Raw genomic sequence first — 9511 nt, 5'->3', positions numbered from 1 at the left:
ACCTCAATAAGTTCGGCAGGCGGTGGATGAAGGAACTCCCCTCGGTGGTCTGGAGTCTGAAGACGACGCCAAGCCGAGCCACGGGCTTCACGTTGTTTTTTCTAGTCTATGGGGCCGAGGCTATCTTGCCCACAGACTTAGAATACGGCTCCCCAAGGACGAGGGCATACGACGCCCGAAGCAACCAGACAAGCTGAGAAGACTCTCTGGACCAGCTGGAAGAGGCTCGGGACATGGCCTTACTACACTCGGTGCGGTATCAGCAGTCCCTGCGACGCTACCACGCCCGAGGGGGTCGGTCCCGAGACCTCCAGGTGGGTGACTTGGTGCTTCGGCTACGATAAGACGCCCGAGGGCGCCATAAGCTCACGCCTCCCTGGGAAGGGCCGTTCATCATCGCCAAGATTTTGAAGCCCGGGACATACAAGCTGGCCAACAGTCAAGGCGAGGTCTACAACAACGATTGGAACATCCAACAGCTACGTCGCTTCTACCCTTAAGATGTTTTCAAGTCGTTCATGTACCTCGTTTACATACACAAGCAAAGTATAACCATCAAGGAAGGGTCAGCCTTGCCTCGGCAAAGCCCGACCCTCCCTTGGGGGCTAGAAGGGGGGAACCCCCTCTGCGTCAAAATTTTCCTCGGAAAAAGTCTTTCTGCCAGAACATCTTTCGTGCTTTTCGACTACTTCAATAGTCGAATCCTGAAAACGATGGAGTACACGTAAGCGGCAAGGCCGACCGAGACGAGGGACTCCTACGCCTCTTGGGATACGGATACCTCACTCATCACCTTCTGCGATAAGTAACTCTCGCTCGGATAAACGATTCTGTTACCAACGAACAAGTCCTGATACTCGAAACAAGGGGAAAAGAAACGCAGCTTTACAACACAACGACGGTATGTTCGGGCCTCGGTGGCCGCAAAAAACATACGCACACTACAGACAAACTGTTCCTGCAGGTTCAGACGTCAGTAGGGGGAGCAGCAGCACCCTCGGCATCGACTCCACCTTCGGCAGAATCCGACCCGGCCTCGGACAACAACACGGTCGGAGGATCTCCACCTCGAAGGAAGATGTCAGCACCGCGCCTGGGCCATCGCCGCTAGGGTCTCCTCCAGGAACCCGGCCCAAGCAGACGGCCGGACCGGCCGCTCCGTAGCCTCAGCCAGCTGTCCCCCGAGGACACTAGCCCGGCTCATGGCCTCGGCAGCCCGACTCCAAGGTTGGTCCCGCCAGTGGACGACCTGGCCAGGTCCCAGCCGCCACTGCTACGCCTCCTCGGCCTGGGAAGTCCCCTACTCCTGGACCGACGAAGTTTCTTCTCCAGCCGACTCCGCCTCTGTCCATGCTGACACCGCTACCTCTGGCTTCGGCTCATCGCAGAGCAGCCGAGGGTTCCTTCACTAAGCAAGAGAAGCCTTGAGCGGCAAGGCCGACCGAGCCGAGGGACTCCTACGCCTCCGGGATACGGATACCTCACTCGTCACCTTCCGCACAGGGCAACTCACACTTGGTTAAGCGATCCAGCTAGCCGACAGGCAAGTCCTGGTGCTCGAAATAAGGAAGAAACATGGCTTTACGCCCAAATACACAGATGTTCAGGCCCCGACAGCCGCAATGAACATACGCCGGCACTCAAGATGCCATTACAAACGGGACTCCGGTTCCATTCCCGCGGGTATGAACAACCTCCATACCAGGAGGCCCGCGGGACGACGAACTCCAAGCGGCTCACCGCCGCCCGCTCTTGTAGCAGCAGTCCGCCTTCCCCGGCATGGCTGGAGGACGCCTCCTCCGCAGAGCTGGAGGATGGTTTCCACCCCCAGAAGCTGGAGGAGGGAGCGGGACGCCAACCCACGCGAAGGCAAGCCCCGGCTCGCCTCGCCCCCCTCCCCAGCAAGGACGACGAAGATCCTTGAAGCTGAGGGCGGGGCGGAGGCCACAGCCCGGCTTGCTTCTCCCCACCATCAAACTGGTGGTCACCGTCTGGGGTGACCATCGGCAAGGGGATGCGGCCGGGCTGCACGACGAAAATCCTTGAAGCCGAGCGATGGCTAAAAGGTGCCGATCTCTACAAGGCCGCGCTCCTCCAACAACAACAAGAGCAAGGCAACGCGGGCGCTCCCCATCCGGGGGCTCGGAAGACGGAAGGACGCGACGCATGAGGAAAGTGCGAAGGCATGGCTACCACCCAAGAGGTCGACCCCTTTTTAAAGGTGACTCTCCCTGCTCACGTCCTCAGCCGTCACGGACCGAGTCTTCACCAACATGCTCCAAGGTCCTCCCCCTACGACACGGGGGATGGGTCCCACGCGTCATGCGAGCTGGCCTAGGACCGAAGAAGCCAAACCGCCGCGCGTGGAGCGTGTAACCGCCCAGCGGTTACAAGCGTTCCTCCGTCTTCGCCCAAACTAGCGGGTGAAAGGGCAGACCGCCGTGCAGGCGGCATGCAACTACACCAAGGGGGCGCACCCTTTCAACTTCGACGCATCCAGCATGGAGGCCTAGGCCCACACGTCATGTAACCGGCGCGCCGGTTACTGCGTGCGAAAAACTGCATCGCCACTTGCGCTAGTGCCGCGCATCCTCGACCGCGGAATTGGTGCCGCGACTCGAGGCAACCCTGCGCACAGCCCAGCAGTGCCAACCAGGCACGCCGATCACGGGTCAGTCAGCCACGGGAGAAGGCGCGACAGTCAATATGGCCAGAAGTGGGCCGGCAGTAATGGCGGCGGCAGGTGGGCGGAAGCAGCAGTCAAATCATCTGCAGGCTCACGTCCGCTCCTGGAACAGCGAGAGAGCCCTCTCCTACGGCGTAAAGACGACGCGCCCGTGTTTCGTTCCTCGAATGGCTCGCGCATGCACAACGGCTGCTGCGCGAACCACTCGTCCCGTCACATTAACTCTGCGGCAGGGCAGGCGACACCTTTGGCAGGCGAAGCGGGCGACGCTTCACCTCCGTCGTAATGACCACGTCAAAAAAGGTACGACACGTCGTTCAATTTCGTATCCTTTTCTTCTTCCCCTTTCTCTCTCTTGCTACAGGGACTGGGAAAGGGGATACTTCGAAAGGGATCCTTCTCCGCGAAGGAAGCGGGCCCCAAGCCCCCCTACTGATCAGAGGTTCGAAGGCTGGCCCCCCGGAAGGGTTCGACAGCCGCCTCAAAGCACTCGAGCTCCGCGCCCACTACTGGTTAGAGGTTCGAAGGCTGGCCCCTCGGAAGGGTTCGACAGCCGCCTCAGGCCACTTGGGCTCCGCGCCCACTACTGATCAGAGGTTCGTAGGCTGGCCCCCCAACGGGTTCGACAGTCACCCTAGAGCACGCAGAGTGAGGGATGACTTTGTGTACGTTCGATACATAACCAAGGCTCGGGCTACGCTCCCGAGGTACCCTAGGACATTTCCGAGACCACCAGGAGCAATTCTGTAACAGAATCCCATCAGAGGGAGGCATCGAGCCCTCAAACCCTATCGAACGGGACCGGGTCCGGCAAATCACCTGCAGGTACTTTTGGAGCGCGCCTCTCGGCCACTAGCCGACCCTTATTGAACGGGGCACGGGCGTCCACTCGGATCACCCGTTAGCAACTCACTGGAGACACCATGTTCGACGCCCTCTGAGGGCAACATGGCGCTTTCCCCCCTCCTCCTTGCGGAAAGGCGACGAAGGGGCGTATGAAAAAAGCCGAGTCAGTCCTTGACCGTCCTCTCGCCCTGTGCAGAGGCTCGGGGGCTACTCTCGCAAACCCGGCTTCAGCCAACCCGTTGACAGCGTCAACATACCAGCCCGAGAACTCGGAACCTGACTATGCACCCGGGCAACAACCAGTTCGCATGAGGGAACAACCAGGCCGGCCAAGGCATCACGAAAGGCATCAAGACCTCGAAGGAGTCAAACCACTCCTCCGAGGCCTCGAGGGCTACACCCGGCAGGTGCGCTCGCGCGCACCCACCGGAACAAAATGCAACCAAGAAAGGCCGGTCCCTTGCAAAAAAGTGCGACAAAGCCTCCAAGCGAGTACCCACACTCCCTTTGAGGCTCGGGGGCTACTGTCGGGGACCGTAATTAGGGGTACCCCCAAGACTCCTAATCTCAGCTGGTAACCCCCATCAGCACAAATCTGCAAAGGCCTGATGAGCGCAATTCCGGTCAAGGCTCTGTCCACTCGAGGGACACGATCTCGCCTCGCCCGAGCCCAGCCTCGGGCAGGAACGGTAGACCAAGGCAGATTCACGCCTCGCCCGAGGGCCCCCTCAAGCAACGGGCGCAGCTTTGACTCGCCCGAGGCCCAGCTCGGGCAGGCTTCGCGGAGAAGCAACCTTGGCTAGATCGCCACGCCAACCGACCGTATCGCAGGAGCATTCAATGCAAGGATCGCCTGACACCTTATCCTGACGCACGCTCTCCAGTCGACAAGGCCGAAGTGACCGTAGTCACTTCGCCCCTCCACTGACTGACCTGACAGGAAAACAGCGCCGCCTGCGCTGCTCCGACTGCTGTGCCACCTGCCAGGTTGAGGCTGACAGCAGCCAAGTCCAGCCTCGGGCGCCATAGGAATCTCCGCCTCGCCCGACCCCAGGGCTCGGACTTGACCTCGCTCCAGAAGAAAGTCTCCGCCTCGCCCGACCCCAGGGCTCAGACTCGACCTCGCCTCGGACGACGGTCTCCGCCTTGCCCGACCCAGGGCTCAGACTCTACCTCGACCTCGGAAGACAGTCTCCGCCTCGCCCGACCCCAGGGCTCGGACTCTACCTCGACCTCGGAAGACGGTCTCCGCCTCGCCCGACCCCAGGGCTCGGACTCCACCTCGACCTCGGACGATGGTCTCCGCCTCGCCCGACCCTAGGGCTTGGACTCTACCTCGACCTCGGAAGACGGTCTCCGCCTCGCTCGACCCCAGGGCTCGGACTCAGCCTCGACCTCGGACGACGGTCTCCGCCTCGCCCGACCCCTGGGCTCGGACTCAGCCTCGACGTCGGAGGAGCCACCGCCTCGCCCGACCTCGGGCTCGGACCGACCACGTCGCAGGGGGGTACATCATTACCCTACCCCTAGCTAGCTCAGGCTACGGGGAACAAGACCGGCGTCCCATCTGGCTCACCCCGGTAAAACAAGTAATGATGGCATCCCGCATGTGTGACGGAACCTCGCAAGTCATTAGGCCCACCTACAGTTGTCCTTGTCCAATAGACATCAGACAACCCTGTAGATGTTCTTGAATCACTTGATAAGTTCGGTATCTTTTTCCTTACCTTTCCTGGAACGTTTCACCCGTCTGACAGACAGTATGCTCATCGGAGATGCGGAAATGCGGAAGTGATTACATAAACTTACATTTATTTAAAAAGTAAGAGTAAGTTATTTAGTATAGACCAAAGTGTAAAGCGAGTGCTGAAAAGTATTATTACAATACCTGGGAGGCAAAAGCTCCTCCCATTAAGTTCTTTACATAAAAGTTTTAAGGAGGACCCGGTCCTCCAGTAGCTTCATTCTTGATTGTCCTCATTTTTCACCACCTTGGTACAAAAACAACAAAAGTTTGTTGTCTCCTCACCTAAAAACAACGGGGGAATAAACCCTGAGTATGGAATTACTCAGCAAGTCTTACCCAACTAAAGAAAGGACTCTCAAGGGTATGCTGGTTATATGGGAGTCAAGGTAAGGCCTTTCAATAATCAAAGACTCTGTTTGCAGAATTGCTTACTAAAGTGGATCTTTAAAATCCAATTTTATTGTCAGGTTAAGTAGAATTACCTGCAGCTAGAGTTCTTTCTACCCTAGTTCAATCACTGGACCTGCACTAGCCAATTTCTTATCAACCCTTCATCTTCACTGGATTGCTACGTGTAAGTTAGTGGCCAAGTCTCCATAACCGCGGAGGTACGGCGATCCGAATCGATTATACTCAGCTGAGGATCTCCGATCACACGACATATGTAGCACTTAACCCTTGCATATGTCAACCCGCCATCGAGTTTCTTAAGACCAGATCAGGTTCACGCAAACCGAGAGCACAGATACACCACCGTCCAGCCTCTTGCCACGGGGGGTACACGCTACTCTCGCCACCGCTCCACGCCCATTTCGTGTTATCTTATTCTGGCCTTAGTCTGCCCGAGGCAAAGCTTACCCATGACGAGGCATGTGACCAGTTAAAGGGTCCTCGGTCAGCAGGCTTACATCGAGACGGCCCTTAATCGACTCAGACGGAGACACTACACCGAGACTCTCTTTCTCGTGCAAGTCACCCGCCCGGTCTCAGCTTAATCATTTAACCCCAAAGGTTGGTACCTGGCAGAGGTACATCTTTTCCGATGTTGGACCCATCATGGCCATGATGGATCCACCATCAAGTTTTGTTTTCAAAAACATCCCAACCACTTTTGCCACATCATCTTTTGTAAACACAAAGCATTTTGTTTTACTAAAGCAAGGCTAAGCATAAAGAAAATACTTTGTAAACAGGGATTTCAAGGAAGGTAATCAAATCCAAGGAAGGTAATGCAGGAATTGTTTAAGCAATCAACACCTATCACCTAGTGCATCAAGCAAGTGAGAAAGATTTTAAAACACAAGGAGGTGGCAAATGCACCGGGGCTTGCCTTTGTTTATGGGTGAGTCAGGCTCAGATCCACAAATATCAAAGTAGAAACAATTCTCAGCCTGAGTGTCCAAAGGTGGTGGTACTTGCTCTTCAGTGGCTTCCACTTCTTCCTCGTGTTCTAATCATAACCATACATATGTATATAAGAATGAATGCCATGTAATGCTCATGAGAGTGCAAAGATAATATAAACTTATTATCTAAGTCTTGAATACAACTTTCCTTCACGGAACTCCGAGAACTTAGGGTTTCTGGAGTCGGTAAAGGAGTTCAAAGGGCAGGGGTAGGGGTTTTGGGTTCTAGTTATCAAACAAGGTCCAAATCAACCCAAATTCTACCCAAGGCCTCTAAATAATGTGTAGAGCTTATGTAAAAAGTTTGGGCAATTTTGGGATTATTATCTATTTTCTAAAAATCCAGAACTACTTCTTTAAACTACTTAAAATGCCTTAAAATTCTTTATTTAATCTAAAAATCATGAAACTATTTTTATTAAATTCTATGGAAAATAAGAAGTCTAGGAAAATTAGTTTCACAATTTTACCAATTTTCTACAATTTTCTACATATTTCTAAAGTTATTCTGAAAAAGAAAAGGGAAAGGGGTTGAACAGTGTTGGGCTGGTTTCAGCCTAGCGGCCCAGTCCAGAGGGGAAAGGCGCCCGCGCGCGCGCCCGCGCTGGCGGCTTTACAGAAAAGCCCTTGCCTTTCTGAACAACCAGAAGCAGAACCGAAGCACTATTCAATGAGTCACTGACGCATTCCAAAAAACCCCTCGGACTTCTAATTCTTCGCAGGGGAAGGTCCTCGACGGCGTCGCGCGGAGGATGAACTCCAGCGAGCATGCAGACTGGCCGAATTGCTCCAAGACTGGCGCCTAGACTAAGACTAAACCAAATCCATGACCAGGGGAGGATTTCCCCCAACATAATTGCACTAATGATCAAGGGGTGTGCTCTGGCCACGGTGGCCGTGAACATCACGACAATACCGTCGTGTACCTAGCGATTGGCGGGCTCCTAGTTCAATTCAGTGGCTCGGCAAGCATCGTAGACTTAAGGGAAAGCTTGAACGAGGGAGAGAAGGAGATGAACTGACCGGAATAAGGCTGGCCACGGTGAGGTTGGGTTTCGGGTGGCGGAGAATGGATTTGGGGCGAATTCAAAATTCGCGAGCTCGGGCGAACAATTGCTAGCAATACGTGGTGGCTGGGTGGGTGATGGTGTTGTGAAGCTCTCTGCGGGGTCAATTTATAGATCCCCGGGGCGGTGGCGCTTAATTTGAGCGGACAGTATGGGCGGCCGGAGATGAGGAAGAACCTTGGCGCGGTGAATACGTGTCCAGTGGCGTGGCAGTAACTCCGGTGGTCGACGGGCAGTTAGAGGGAGTCACGGCGATGCGGTGGCGAGATTGGGACACGCGGCGCAAGACCGGAGAACGGCGGTCACCGGCGAAGCTATCCGCGCCAGCCGCAAAGCCAAAAAGGAAGACGGCGGTGAGTCACCGTAGTGATGTCCAGCGCACGGCGGTGAAGATTCTTTTACCCGAGAGGTTATCCACTAGCCACGAGCACGAATCCGGACGGCGGCAGCACGAATCGCGGTGAAGGTCGTCGGCGGTGAGCTCGGCTACTGTACCATGGAATTCCTTATTCAGATGAACTGACAGCCCGATTTGCAGAGCCAATAACTTCCAATTTTGTGTAGTAACATGATCGACACTCTTTAACAAAGTTATAGTCCTAAGATCCGGCTACAATATTGTTATAGCAATCCTAAGCAAATTATTACTCGATCATGCCCAAATTCATGTCAAAAGTCACTGCAGTGGCACTGTCAGTCTGAAATTCAGACTTCAACAGCCTGACAACCTGACTTTAGGTTTAATTATCTCCAAATTTTTCACAAGAACATGGCTTGCACTCTTAAGCAAAATTGTTCTCCTTTGTTTGCTCTACCACTTTGATGTGGTGCCCTAGGGCAAAAACCCCATAATTTGAAAGTTGCAAAGCTCCAAAGTTGAGCCCTCAACACTGAATTTCAGACTTAGAATAGAACTCAATTTTGGTCCATTTTGCAATTAAGTCCAAAATCCAATATTTGGCTTACAAGTCCACACATTTGTGAACCAAATGACTTAAGATACTTATTTAACTTGGTTTTTGCACTTTAGCCCAAAAGTGGACTAACTTTGCACATAAGTCCCTAGGGTTTGGTTTTAGGGTTTTCTAGGGTTCCAATTAGGGTTTCTAATATCCCAGGGGTATAAATGTGATTCAAATTCATTTTTGGGAACATTTTATACTATTTCCCTTAAAGCTTTTAGGTTTTCTCAACTTGGGTTATGTTTTACCCCTTTAATCCCTATTTAGGGTTAAGTTCCCTATCCAGGGTTCTATTTGCAAAATATCAAAACAATCCAACTTGTTTGAAATTTTTACCTAGTAAATGCACTCTAGGTGTGTCAATACAACACAAAGCAGATCAAATACAGAGAAGACACATGTTTAGCGTGGAAAATCCCTCCAAAGCGAAGTGAAAAAACCACGGATGCTGGTCAGCAACAATCTCACTATTTTCGGGTGGTTATAAAACACGTGAGATTTACAATGAGATGACCATCTCCTGCAGATTACAAGTGTATTTATAAAGGCGAAACCCTAAGGTGAGTAGGGATCCGTACCGCGGGGCGGAGCCCCCCGCACCACCCCAGACATCCCTGGGTTTCCTTCTTCAGAATTTGGATCACAAATTTAGCTTTACATCCTTTCATTTCTTTTCATCTTTCGTATTCTTATGGAAAAACAAATGTGATGCTCCTAACTATGTTAAATACACTTTCATCTTATTTTTATAGTTTCAACAAACATTATAATAATTAATAAAATCATAAAATATTTGT

This window comes from Zea mays, chromosome 2 (genome assembly GCF_902167145.1).
Source record: "Zea mays cultivar B73 chromosome 2, Zm-B73-REFERENCE-NAM-5.0, whole genome shotgun sequence".
NCBI lineage: Eukaryota > Viridiplantae > Streptophyta > Magnoliopsida > Poales > Poaceae > Zea > Zea mays.
This window is presented reverse-complemented; position numbering follows the sequence as displayed.